At 43.9% G+C, this 13,659-nt stretch overlaps 1 protein-coding gene and 1 long non-coding RNA gene across 18 annotated transcripts in view; one reads left to right on the forward strand and one right to left on the reverse strand.

Annotated features, from left to right (window-relative positions):
- Positions 1-13,659, reverse strand: part of LOC137418735 (CUGBP Elav-like family member 1) — a 68,418-nt gene that overhangs the window by 16,937 nt on the left and 37,822 nt on the right. For 4 of the 17 annotated variants that reach the window (XM_078771874.1, XM_078771885.1, XM_078771889.1 and 1 more), the window contains one exon: positions 7,988-8,834. The exons of the other annotated variants lie outside the window; for them this stretch is intronic. The gene's annotated coding sequence lies outside the window, so the exon portion shown is untranslated. Of the gene's footprint in view, positions 1-7,987; positions 8,835-13,659 lie in introns of those variants that run through there. 17 annotated transcript variants of the gene reach the window in all.
- Positions 5,697-7,508, forward strand: LOC137418736 (uncharacterized). The gene is made up of 2 exons (XR_010982705.2): positions 5,697-5,901; positions 6,777-7,508. It is a non-coding gene; the product is annotated as an uncharacterized LOC137418736 (long non-coding RNA).

Raw genomic sequence — 13,659 nt, forward strand, 5'->3', positions numbered from 1 at the left:
CAGAGGAGAAATAAAATAAATTACGCCTAAGTCCCCCGTCGGTGAAGTGATGCGAGTTGACAAAGTGGAAGACGCAGAAAACATGCTATGATAAATTTCGCTCACAAGGTTCAGACATACATGGAGGCGGCCATCACTAAATGATTAATAATGAAATTAAATAAATAATAATCATTGAAAAATTAAATTATTCAATTCGGTCATAGAACACATAAACCACCACCATTTCATCAGAATGTATAGCTGTAAAAAAAAAATTTTTAGTCAATAATCGAATAATTAAAAAATTAATCGATTAATTAATAAATCAAAAATAGCCTTCGCAGCCAAATCACCTGGTCATTCGCATGTCCAAATATCAGCTTCTGAACTCAAAAGGTGCCTGAGTTAATGGTCAGAAGAGAAAGGAAATTTAATTAACTAAATAAGTACTTAATTAATCGCTAATAATTAAATAACTCCTAGATTAATTGATTAATCAAAAAACAAAAAATACAGTGTTTGAGAAAGGACTAACTCACTATTGTGCCGAAATTTCAGCTTCCTTGCTCAAAGGATGGCTGAGATATCGCCCGGACAAACAAGAAAACAAGACAAGTACAGATACATTCAAAGTACACCGCCCCCATGCCAAATAATTAAATATCCTTCAGCGCGGCATTGCCAGGGCACCTAAGGCGCCCGGCAATACCGCAGTGCAGCTCATAGAGATTGCATTGGGAGCGAGAGGTTTACAATAATTGATAATTAAAATCAATAAAAGATTATCACAAAATATTTTCTTAATCAATTGGCTAATAGCATAACTAAACAACTAGTGCTTCATCCAAAGATGTATCTTTTAAAAATTTAATTAAAGAAGTCATTAATAAAAAATTAAATAAATAATTGATTAATCAATAAATAATTAATCGATTAAATGATTAATCAATAAATCAAAAATATCCTTGATAGCCACATCACTTGGTCACTGACATGTCCAAATATTAGCTTCCTAGCTCAAAAGGTGCCTGAGATATTGGCCAAATGAGAAAGAAAATAAATAAATGATTAATAATGAAAATAAATAAATAATAATCATTAAAAAATTAAATTATTAATCAATTCGGTCACAGAACACACAAACCATCACCATTTCATCAGAATCTGTAACTTCCCAAAAAATTTTTTTGTATTCATCGAATAATTCAATAATTAATCGGTTAATTGATTAACTAATAAATCAAAAATAGCCTTTGCAGCCAAATCACCTGGTCATTGGCATGCCCAAATATCAGCTTCATAACTCAAAAGGTGCCTGAGATAATGGTCAGAAGAGAAAGGAAATTTAATGAATTAAATAAGTACTTAATTAATCGCTAATAATTAAATAACTCCTAAATTAATTGATTCATCAAAGAATAAAAAAATACCGTTTTTGACAAAGTACTTGCTCACTATTGTGCCGAAATTTCAGCTTCCTAGCTCGAAGGATGGCTGAGATATCGCCCGGAAAAACAAGAAAGAAAACAAGAAAACAAAAGAAAACAAGCGTTGCGCCTAGGTCCCCCGTCGGGGAAATGATGTGAGTTGACAAAGTGGAACACGCAGAAAACATGCTATATGATATGATATTTCGCTCACAAGGGTCAGACATACATGGAGGTGGCCATCTTGGATTTTGACGTGGCGACCCAATTTTCAATAGCGTTCTTCCTTATGCCTAGATACACCCACACACCAGAAGGTACTTCGCTTATTTTTCAAGATATTTCGCTCACAAGGTTCAGACATATATATGGTGGCGGCCATCTTGGATTTTGACGTGGCGACCCAATTTACAATAGCGGTCTTCCTTATGCCGAGATACACCCACACACCAAATTAGACGTTGGTACTTCGCTTATCTTTCAGGATATTCATCTTACCAGATTCAGACATACATGGCGGCGGCCATCTTGGATTTTGACGTGGCGACCCAATTTTAAACAGCGTTCTTCCGTGTGCCTAGATACACCCACACACCAGATTAGAAGTTGGTACTTCGCTTATTTTTCGAGATATTTCGCTCACAAGGTTCAGACATATATATGGTGGCGGCCATCTTGGATTTGGACGTGGCGACCCAATTTTCAATATCGTTCTTCCTTATGGCGAGATACACCCACACACCAAATTAGAAGTTGGTACTTCGCTTATTTTTCAAGATATTCATCTCACAAGGTTCGGACATACATCACGGTGGCCATCTTGGATTTTGACGTGGCCACCCAATAGATACACCCACACACCAGATTAGACGTTGGTACTTCGCTTATTGTTCGAGATATTTCGCTCACAAGGTTCAGACATATATATGGTGGCGGCCATCTTGGCTTTTGACGTGGCGACCCAATTTTCAATAGCGTTCTTCCTTATGCCTAGATACACCCACACACCAGATTAGAAGTTGGTACTTTGCTTATTTTTCAAGATAGGCAGGTTACAAGGTTCAGACATATATGGCATCAGACTTACATGGCGGCGGCCATCTTGGATTTTGACGTTGCGACCCAATTTTAAACAGCATTCTTGCTTGTGCCTAGATACATCCACACACCAGATTAGAAGTTGTTACTTCGCTTATTTTTCACGATATTCATCTCAAGTTTCAGACATACATGGCGGCGGCCATCTTGGCTTTTGACGTGGCGACCCGATTTTAAACAGCGTTCTTCCTTGTGCCTAGATACACCCACACACCAGATTAGACGTTGGTACTTCGCTTATTTTTCGAGATATTTCGCTCACAAGTTTCAGACATATATATGGTGGCGGCAAATCTTGGATTTTGACGTGGCGACCCAATTTTCAACAGCGTTCATCCTTATGCCGAGATACACCCACACACCAGATTAGAAGTTGGTACTTCGCTTATTTTTCAAGATATGCAGGTTACAAGGTTCAGACATACATGGCATCAGACATACATGGCGGCGGCCATCTTGGATTTAGACGTGGGTTGCACCCACACACCAAATTTGAATGCGGTCCTTCGCTTACGCACGCACGCACGCCCGCACGCACGGACGGGAAAGCCATAGTCCCCCTTTCGCTACGCTGTGCGACGGGGGACAACAACCAGAGTGAAAACAGAGTACTCCCTTTCAGCGTGCGTCACTGCCGAGCCCCCTTTGATGCCCAGCAATGACGGTTTGCAATGCCTGGAGATGGCATAGGAAAGGTGCGGTGTACAAAAACAAACAAGAAAACAACCAGAGTGAAAACTGAGTACTCCCTTTCAGCGTGCGTCACTGCCAAGCCCCCTTCGGAGCGGTGTACAACAAATGAAAAATCACTCAGAGCGACACTTGGCAAAACAGAACAAAGTAGAATGGCACTCAGTAGAGAATCCTTTTGACCTCAAAAATTATTATTAGTGGTTGAATTCAGTTACCTGATGTGCAAATTGTCTTGAAAGTTTAACTCAATCGGATGAAAATTGACAATTTTAGAAATTTGGCCTATGTTGACATTTTAGCCTATGTTGACCTCAAAAATAGTTGGTGGTTGGTTTTTCCTAAGCTCATGGAAAATCCTTTTCAAATTTCAAATCAATTGGATGAAAATTGAGGATTTTAGAAATCTGACATTGTTGTTGACCTTTGGCCTATGCTGATCTCAAAAATAGCTGGTGGTTGAATTCAGTTAGCTGACATGAAAATCCTATTCTATTTTCAAGTCAATCAGATGAAAATTGAGGATTTTAGAAGTTCAAAAAAAGTGGTTGACCTTTGGCCTAGGTTGACCTTTTGGCATATGCCAATCTCAAAAATAGTTGGTGGTTGAATTCAGTTAGCTGACGTGAAAATCCTATTCTATTTTCAAGTCAATCAGATGAAAATTGAGGATTTTAGAAGTTCAAAAAAAGTGGTTGACCTTTGGCCTATGTTGACCTTTTGACCTCAAAAAATCTAGGATTTTGTCAGACCACGAACTCTACCATTTGGTGAAGTTTAGTGAAGATCGGTTTAAAATTGTGACCTGTAGGCAAGTATAAGTGAGTGGACAGACAAACACACAAACACACAAACTGGAGTGATCAACAAACTTGCAAAAAAAAATTTTTTTTTGCCAAGTAACAACCGGTATGAAAACTGAGTCGTCCCTTTCAGCGGGCGTCATTGCCAGCCTGAGAACTCCCTTCGGTGCTGAGAACTCCCGACGATCACATCCTTCAATTTCTTTCTGGTTATTGTTGTTTTGAGAAGACCATTTTTACATGACCTCTATTTGTATACAAACGGATGAAGGGTTGCAAAGCTGATAACATTTCCATTCTCCATTGAATATTGGAAAAGGATGAACAAATCGTTTCCACATTACTACAATCCACTGATCTGTATATACTACTGGATAGCGGGTCGGGCTCTTGAGTTGAAGTCAGCGCCCGGCCACTGGACGCCATGTTGCCACTCGCATAAATTTTTCGTCAACACGCTCCGCTAACGTATTATGAAATGCCGGCTTGTGCTGCTATTAATTGCACAAAGAAACAAATACGAGGATGTGGAAAGACATTTCATCTGTAAGTACTGAAAATTAACATTTACTAGGGCATTGCCCGTACGTGGGTGCCCGTTCCTTGCCAAAAAAAAAAAAAAACGCTACCCGTACGCTCTACCCCGCCCGTACGCCCGTAAACAAAAAAAACAACGCTCTTCGCTTCCGCCCTTCGCTCTGACTGAATTGGGAGAAATAATGCGCATAAGAAATCGAATTACGAACCGTAATGGCGGTCAGCTCGTAACGCGCTCAGCTCCGCTCGCTCTCACATCGGCCACGCCTACGCAACAAAAGTTACAAAGCGTTCTGTGATTGGCTGCCGGAAAGCGTGCTGCCGGACAGTCTTCACTGTCCGGAAGTTCGCAAATCGCAGTTACGATGAATCGTTTTAATTTAATCGCAGTTTGAATTCGTTTTAAAACATAGTTTAACGGCAACATAGTTTTCCAACGTGAAATAAATGAATACGCTGTCAAATGTGCCGTCCGAGGCAGAGTCTGATCGCCACGTTCGGCACACGTGATAGCTCGCTGCTCTCTGATTGGTTGAATCGTTTTTTGGACATAGCTCGGTAAGTAATTGTCCGATTAATATGAAACCTTGAAAAGGCACATCCTCGGGTCCCCAGCAATATACCTGGCAAGTTAAAAGTATATCGGACCCGTGGTTGTCGAGAAACAGCGGTCACAGACAAACGTACAAACAGAGATTACTGGAATTATAGATAGATTTGAGAATGTTTTATTTAAAAAACGTTGTATTTGAATGTTAAATTATGATGTTTGCACAACCGCGATCTGGATTCAAGTTTCAACTACTGAACTTCAGAACTAGTTTGACTCAACCGCAGAGTGCGCAAAGTCACTGAGCCGGGACATATTTCATCAATATGCGGTCCCTCAGGGCTAAGTTTGACCCAAAGTCTTTATCTATATATAGTTATCGAGGACGAGTATAAATAGCATGGTCCCGTCTAATAATGTGTACCCTGGATGATTCTAAGTTGCAAAACTCAATGCAGTTAAACTTTGAAACCAATAACTGATTCTGTATAAGTACATGGTAATTGAGTGTTTATATGGCTAGTATGTTGAGCCTTACATATTGAATATGTTGTAAATTGTTGCTTCGAGTTGTACTTTCATGACTATCGGCTAATTTCTTGAAAATATTTTTTTCAGATTTCCATTCAGTCGTCGAGATGTTCTCCAGAAATGGGTTGTGAATGTGAAACGTGACAAATGGAAACCTTCAAAGAAGTCTGTCCTTTGCTCAGACCACTTTGATGACTCATGTTTTGACAGGACAGGTCAGACCACAAGACTCAGAGAAAATTCCCTGCCAACCATATTTGATTTTCCGACCCACCTGCAGAAGGTACATAATTACAAGAGTTTCATGTTGTGGTGGAGTAACTGAGATATAAATAGTGTCATGTTGTAGCTGTCACTGCCAGCAGTGATTTTGACACTTGTCTACTTACATGCCAATTGATGTGTCAAATATACACAAAGAATTAAGTTAAGCACCCCCCCCGTTTTTTTACAACCTCGCACATTACAAGTTTGTTGTCGTCAAAACAGTGTAATATACCCATGATATTGCTATATTTTCTGGAGAAGTGATATTATGGTCACATAAAAACATAACAATCATGCCGTTTTCAATATTTTATTCTGAATAATTTAAGGTGAAATTTTTTGGGAATTTTAGGCATATTTTCACCTCAATTTAAGTATGGAGCTATAGGTCCATCACGGACAGTGTGGATGACGTTTATGTTTTCTAACGTACAGTCATTGTTCTGAGAAGACCTCTAGCGATCTTTGCGTCAATAACGTGTGTAGGACCCACGTGATCGGATCACTGACTCAACCCTACGTCTCATAGACCCTGTAAGCCGTCGTATGCGTTGCTGTGGCAGGTTGTTCCATTCCCGATGTAATGCACGTTCCAATTCATCCAGATTGGCTATTGGAGGGACCATCTTCGCAATTTGTCGTCCCAACATGTCCCAAACGTGCTCGAGGGGGTTCAGGTTCAGGACAGGATTAGGGGGTGCTTAACTTAATTCTTTGTGTAGGGGTGCTTAACTTAATTCTTTGTGTATATATAAATTTTGCAAACATAACATCAGCAACTTATCAATACTTTTCCACCATCACTTTTCTCAAGAACATCCCAAATAAATAATCTTGTATAATTTCTTCGTTCATAATTAATTCTGATCTATTATTCTGATGGATTTCCAGGATGAAAGGAAGCGAAAGCCACCCAAACCACGGTCTTTCCCGCAAGAAGCACTGGTCAATCTGCAAGAGCCACTGGACAACACACCCAGTACATCAATCATCACCAGCCCATCAAAGCTTGCAGCAACGACTGGTGCTGATCACACATATGCTGTAACTGCCAGTCCACGGAGTGTGAAACGTAAACTGGACTCTGTGCATGACAATCTTTGTAGCGTCAAGAAAAAGCTCAAATTGACACAGCAGAAATCACGTCGCTGCCAGAGGAAAGTCAAATCTTTGACCACAGTTGTTCAAGCACTTCGTGATGAGCAGCTGCTCTCTGAGAATGGAGCTGACCACTTCTGAAGCGTTCTGCATTCAAGATGTGCTCTTGCCTCTCATTAAATTTGTTCACCTTATGCTTGTGACTAACAAGTGATTTCAAATAGTGTATTGACTGTATTCTCTTCTTTGTGTTTGTTGTTTGCAACTGGGAGACAATGGAGCACTGACAGGCTGCTCTTTTTGGCTCCTTCAAATGTCAGCATTTTGTGCTTTTTGTATCCTGTGCATCATCGCATTTTGTCACCATATCATCTGAATATGTGGATCAATTTTACTTCAAATGTGGATTATATTGTAGGATAATTGTTTAGATCTGGATTGTTTCTTTGTGCAAATTTGTTCTGTGAAAGAATACTGGGAAGCAACAATGAGTCTTGAGTGAACTGAATGGATAATGCTTGCTTGGTGGTGTGACAGTACTCCGGCTAATCCTCTGGTTGCTCACTGCAGTGTTCGGTCAGGCATGTCGGCTGTGGTGCTGTCTAGTCTAGGGATTACCTGCTTGCTGTGAAACAACATGTGCCGGTGACTTTTGGTGGTCGTGCCTTCTCCGACGTGGCACCCACACTGTGGAACCATTCCCAGAGGAAGTCGGCATACCTCCTACATCAGTATCTGAGCGAAATAAAATGTGTGGGACTTTAGGCCACATTTCTGCAATCTGTGTGCCAAACCGGGCCAGAGAACTGTCTGGGTAATGAGATGAAGTGTGAAACATACCCACGACAGAGGGTGTCGAAACCCTGACCTGGCGGTCGCCAATCAATCGCATTACCACAAGAACAAACTGAAGACACTTGTTCAATGATGATTTTGGTGACAAAATGTTTGTTTCTTTTGTTGAGCCTCTTTGAAAAGGGCACACTACATATGTCGGTCAATATTATTATTATTAATTGAGGCTTTGTAATAAAAGGTGCCTTTTTATTCCAACTTTAAGCTTTTTATGTTTCATTTGTCTTTCAGAAGACTTTGTTTGTTGTCAACTGATAAATTCTTGACATAGAATGAGTAAATGACCCAACATTGAAACCATCACATATAGACATCCTGGAGAAAGTATTCCGTGAGAACAGCGTTGACCACAATGCCCTTAAATTGTGGACTAATTTATTGTATCAAGGATGATAAAATCTTTGAAAAATTAGTAAATTTTAATAATAATGCTTTATTCTCAAGCAATTTGGATTATACACTAAATTCATACTTAAATCGAGAATTATTTGAGAAAAACACAAACATGGACAAGAAATTTGCGTTGAAATTGTGAGGAAGGTTGGCAAAAAATCAATCAGAATTGAGTTTTCGAGCTGCTAACCTGGAACGTACAAATAAACATTAATTTGAAGAATTACATTGAGAGTTAAGAACAATAAAACGAAAGGATATTACAAGAGAACATTGGCGTGCCAAATACATAAACATATACATTGTCTGTCAATCATTGAGTTTGGAAAATGACACTTTGTATATATTTACAAAGTATAATTCTGAAAATTTTGCACATATAATCTAGGTTTCTTTCTAAAACAGCTTGTTGAGTGACTTTCAGTTGCGATGTTACGAGGTAGTTCATTCCACAGTTGTGCAAACGCCAGGAACTGACACAGGCCGCGCCTCCTTATGCGAGTGGCAAGATGGCCGCCGCTGTCACGCGCCGGCTTCACAGCTTTGTACAAGCCTATTGGCCGATGCTCTATCCAGTAGTATATACAGATCAGTGCTACAATCCTGTACAAAAAGGAAAAAAAACCGTTGATGACATAAAGCATGTTCAATGTGTGGTCCAACAGTTTTTTTTGATGCATAATATTTGATGCATCAAATGTTGTGTTTGTGTCCTTCCCCCTCTATCCCCATCTTGTGTTCCACTCCCCTTATTTTGTTTTATGTGTCGGTTGACTTTTTGTGCGATTAATGTTAGCTCTTTCACGAGCCTCGATCTTGTATTCAAAAAAAAAGAAAAAGAAAAAAAAAAGTAAGGATGGCTTCAGTAATAACAAAGGGATGAGGGGAGGGGAGAGTGAGAGAGGCAGAGGGCAGGACGAGGGGAGCGGGAGAGGCAGAAGGCGGCAGCGGAAGGCAGACGGCGGCAGCGGCAGGCAAACGGCAGGCAGACGGCGTAGGCGGCAGGCCGAGGGCGGCAGCGGCAGGCAGACGGCGGCAGCGGCAGCCCGACGGGGGCAGCGGCAGACAGACGGGGACAGCGGCAGCCCGACGGGGGCAGCGGCAGACAGACGGGGACAGCGGCAGCCCGACCGGGACAGCGGCAGCCCGACGGGGACAGCGGCAGCCCGACGGGGACAGCGGCAGCCCGACGGGGACAGCGGCAGCCCGACGGGGACAGCGGCAGCCCGACGGGGACAGCGGCAGCCCGACGGGGACAGCGGCAGCCCGACGGGGACAGCGGCAGCCCGACGGGGACAGCGGCAGCCCGACGGGGACAGCGGCAGCCCGACGGGGACAGCGGCAGCCCGACTGGGGCAGCGGCAGCCCGACTGGGGCAGCGGCAGCCCGACTGGGGCAGCGGCAGCCCGACTGGGGCAGCGGCAGCCCGACTGGGGCAGCGGCAGCCCGACTGGGGCAGCGGCAGCCCGACTGGGGCAGCGGCAGCCCGACTGGGGCAGCGGCAGCCCGACTGGGGCAGCGGCAGCCCGACTGGGGCAGCGGCAGCCCGACTGGGGCAGCGGCAGCCCGACTGGGGCAGCGGCAGCCCGACTGGGGCAGCGGCAGCCCGACTGGGGCAGCGGCAGCCCGACTGGGGCAGCGGCAGCCCGACTGGGGCAGCGGCAGCCCGACTGGGGCAGCGGCAGCCCGACGGGGGCAGCGGCAGCCCGACGGGGGCAGCGGCAGCCCGACGGGGGCAGCGGCAGCCCGACGGGGGCAGCGGTAGACCGACGTGGGCAGCGGCAGCCCTACAGGGGCAGGGGCAGCGGCAGCCCTACGGGGGCAGCGGCAGCCCTACGGGGGCAGCGGCAGCCCTACGGGGGGCAGCGGCAGCCCTACGGGGGGCAGCGGCAGCCCTACGGGGGGCAGCGGCAGCCCTACGGGGGCAGCGGCAGCCCTACGGGGGCAGCGGCAGCCCTACGGGGGCAGCGGCAGCCCGACGGGGGCAGCGGCAGCCCGGCGGAGGCAGCGGCAGCCCGGCGGAGGCAGCGGCAGCCCGGCGGAGGCAGCGGTAGCCCGGCGGAGGCAGTGGCAGCTCGGCGGAGGCAGCGGCAACCCGGCGGAGGCAGCGGCAGCCCAGCGGAGGCAGCGGCAGCCCGGCGGAGGCAGCGGCAGCCCGGCGGAGGCAGCGGCAGCCCGGCGGAGGCAGGGGCAGACAGACAGAGGCAGGGGCAGACAGACGGAGGTATGGGGCAGACAGACGGAGGCAGGGGCAGACAGACGGAGGCAGGAGCAGACAGACGGAGGCAGGAGCAGACAGACGGAGGCAGGGGCAGACAGACGGAGGCAGGAGCAGACAGACGGAGGCAGGGGCAGACAGACGGAGGAGGGGCAGACAGACGGAGGCAGGGGCAGACAGACAGAGGCAGGGGCAGACAGACTAGATCATCTCGATCAAAATTGACGATCTTGATCAAAGCTCAGGTCAATAGGATGAAAAGTGATTTTTCAGATGAAAATTTATGATTTTGGAAGTTTGACCTGGAGTTGACCTTTGACCTTTTGACCTCACAAAGTTTGTTTCCCAATTCAGTATGGCAATACGCAAATGCTGTTAAATTTTCAAGTCAATGGGATGTAAATTTATGATTTTTGAAGTTTGACCTTGAATTGACCTTTGGACCTCAAAAAGTTGGTTTCCCAATTTAGTGACGATGCAAACAATTCAAGGTCAAACAACACCATGCAAACAATTGAGGCTTCTCAATTGTGACAACCTCGCCAACTTGACGTTTTGTGAAGATCGGTTGAAAATTGTGACCTGGTGGTGACTGACTTACATAGACAGACAGAAAAATCGATCAAAGACCGAGGACTTGCCAGAATGTACTTTATCGGCCATTTTGGACAAATATGGCGGCCGAACCACGTGACCGATGACGTCATTATTTGTTTTCTAAACTAATTTATTCCTTGATGATGCTCAAGAAATTTCATCTTGATCGGATGAAGTTTTGTACTTGTCAAATTATGACGTCATCATGGAGCACCTATGACATCATCATTAACATATTTTATTCCCCATGGAGAGTTCTTTACAATGAGCCATATCTCTTTTTTTTTCTATTCAGCACTTTCGGAGATATAGAGGTGCAAAGATTTTCCATTTTTTCAAGATGGCGGCAGAACCACATGACCGATGACATCATTATTTTTTTTCTCCACCAGTTTATGCCGACATGGCGCTCAAGAAATTGCATCTTGATTGGATTAAGTTTTGTACTTTTCGAATTATCAAATTACGACGTCATTTTGGAGGCCTTGGGCCAAGAGAGTTAACAATTGGGCACAGTCTATTCCAGGGCAAGACAAATACAGTGTGGCCCCCTTATAACGCCTAGTGAGGAAAAGCGGGGTCGCGCTAAATCGGGGTTCAAGAAAATCAGCGTTCAAACTGACCCAATGTTGACCTAAGATCCTAAAACATCCTAAAACAACAAATAAAAACATTCAAGAATATTAGCAATCATCATTTACAGTTTATTTCTTAAAAAATGATCGAGTGTTCCTTGCTTGAACGTAGCATGTCACTGGCTGCGAGCGAAATCTAGAATGCTTCTGAGTTGGAGGATTTTTATGTGGTCCACCTCCTGGGTCTCCAGCCAATGGCCTCGATGCCTCGAGCCTAGCCTCGAGAATGGCCTAGCCTCGAGGTGTTCAATGGCTTCAGACACTTTTGGGGGTAGGGGTGGAGGCTCTTCATCATTATCTTATTGTGGCTCGAGAACCGGTACACTTGCCCCTGCCACTGGTGTAGCTCTTCTTTGCTCTATTCAGACATTGGAAGGCCTTCTGAGTGAGCTTGAACAAACCACTCGTACAGGGAGTCATCGAGGCTGACATTTTTGGCTGTCTTCAGGCGTTTGGCTTTTAGTCCTGCTTCTTCTTCAACTTTGCAAAGCGACGCACGTAAATTTTCTTCTCGAGATTTCCAGCCACAAAGTGTTGATTCCGGTATCCCGAGGTCTCGTGCAACTTGAGTTTGACTTTTAGTCTTGATCGCGTCAAGTGCGTGAAGCTTATCTTTCACAGAAAAAGATTTTCTTTTTCTAGCAGTTTGTTCCATTTCCGGAAGAAGTTCCAGAAAGAGCAAAAAAAAAAAAAAAAAAAAGGTCCAATGACTCATCACTCATCACGTTATATCCGCGTTCGCGTTAAATCGGGGCGCGTAAAATCGGGGTTTCACTGTATGTGTGTAAAGTTTGGCGATTCTTTGTGAAACGGTATAGACATAGTGCTGCACACAGACAAACAGACAGACAAACCAACCGATCAACATACTTGCCGGAATCTTTTCCGGCAAGTAATGAGAAATCACTCATAGAGCGACACTTGGCAAAAGATAACAAAGTAGAATGGCACTCGGTAGAGCATCCTTTTGACTTCACAAATAATTGGTGGTTTAATTATGTGACCTGATATGCAAATCTTATTCAAATTAAGTTAATAGGATGAAAATTGTCAATCTTAGAAAATCGGCCTATGTTGATCTCAAATATAGTTGGTGGTTGGTTTCAGTAAGTTGATAGGATTTGCATATTTTGATTTCAAGTCAATCGGATTAAAAATTGAAGATTTTAGAAATTTGAAAAAGTGGTTGACCTTTGGCCTATGTTGACCTTTTGACCTAAAATATAAAGTCTGATTTTGGACCACCAACTATACAATTTGGTGAAGTTTCGGGAGGACTGGTTTAAAATCGAGACCTGCAGGCGATGATGAGTCAGCAGACAGACAAACAGACAACAAAACAAAAACAAACCGGAGTGATCAACATACTTGTCCAAAAAATTTTTTATGCCTGTGAAGTAGCCGGAGGCATCGTTTTCGGGTTGTCCGTCAGTCCATATTTTTCTCAGCAACAACGTGTCCGATTGAGACAAAACTTTGAGGGTAGGATCAACACCCGTGTAGAATAAAAAAAATAAAAATCGTCATATCATCGGTCACGTGGTATGGCATCCATCTTGGATATAACTCAAATAATGAAAAACGTATTTATCGTAAACAGCTGATTGGAAAAATTTCAAACTTGCCATATTGTCAAGAACTCCCAATGGGGAACAAAAGCATGATAATAATGACATCATCAGTGAAGTGATACCAGCCATAAATGTTTCAATCAAATGCCTTGTCCTAAAAATCATAAATTGCATGCACATGATCAATGACCCATTTGTATTGAATTATTAAATTGATGACATCATATGTCACATGGTTTGGCAGCCATATTGGATTTAACCTAAAACCTTAAAAAAAACACCTCCCAAACCGATCGACTCAAAAGTTTACATGCGTCATCGACTAGGCATGGCGTTTAGAGTTGATCATGAAAACGTCATCGGTCACATGGTGAGGCAGCAATATTGGATTAAAAGAAAATATTAAA

The sequence above is a fragment of the Myxine glutinosa genome, chromosome 2 (assembly GCF_964187855.1).
Source record: "Myxine glutinosa chromosome 2, kmMyxGlut1.1, whole genome shotgun sequence".
Taxonomy (NCBI): Eukaryota; Metazoa; Chordata; class Myxini; order Myxiniformes; family Myxinidae; genus Myxine; species Myxine glutinosa.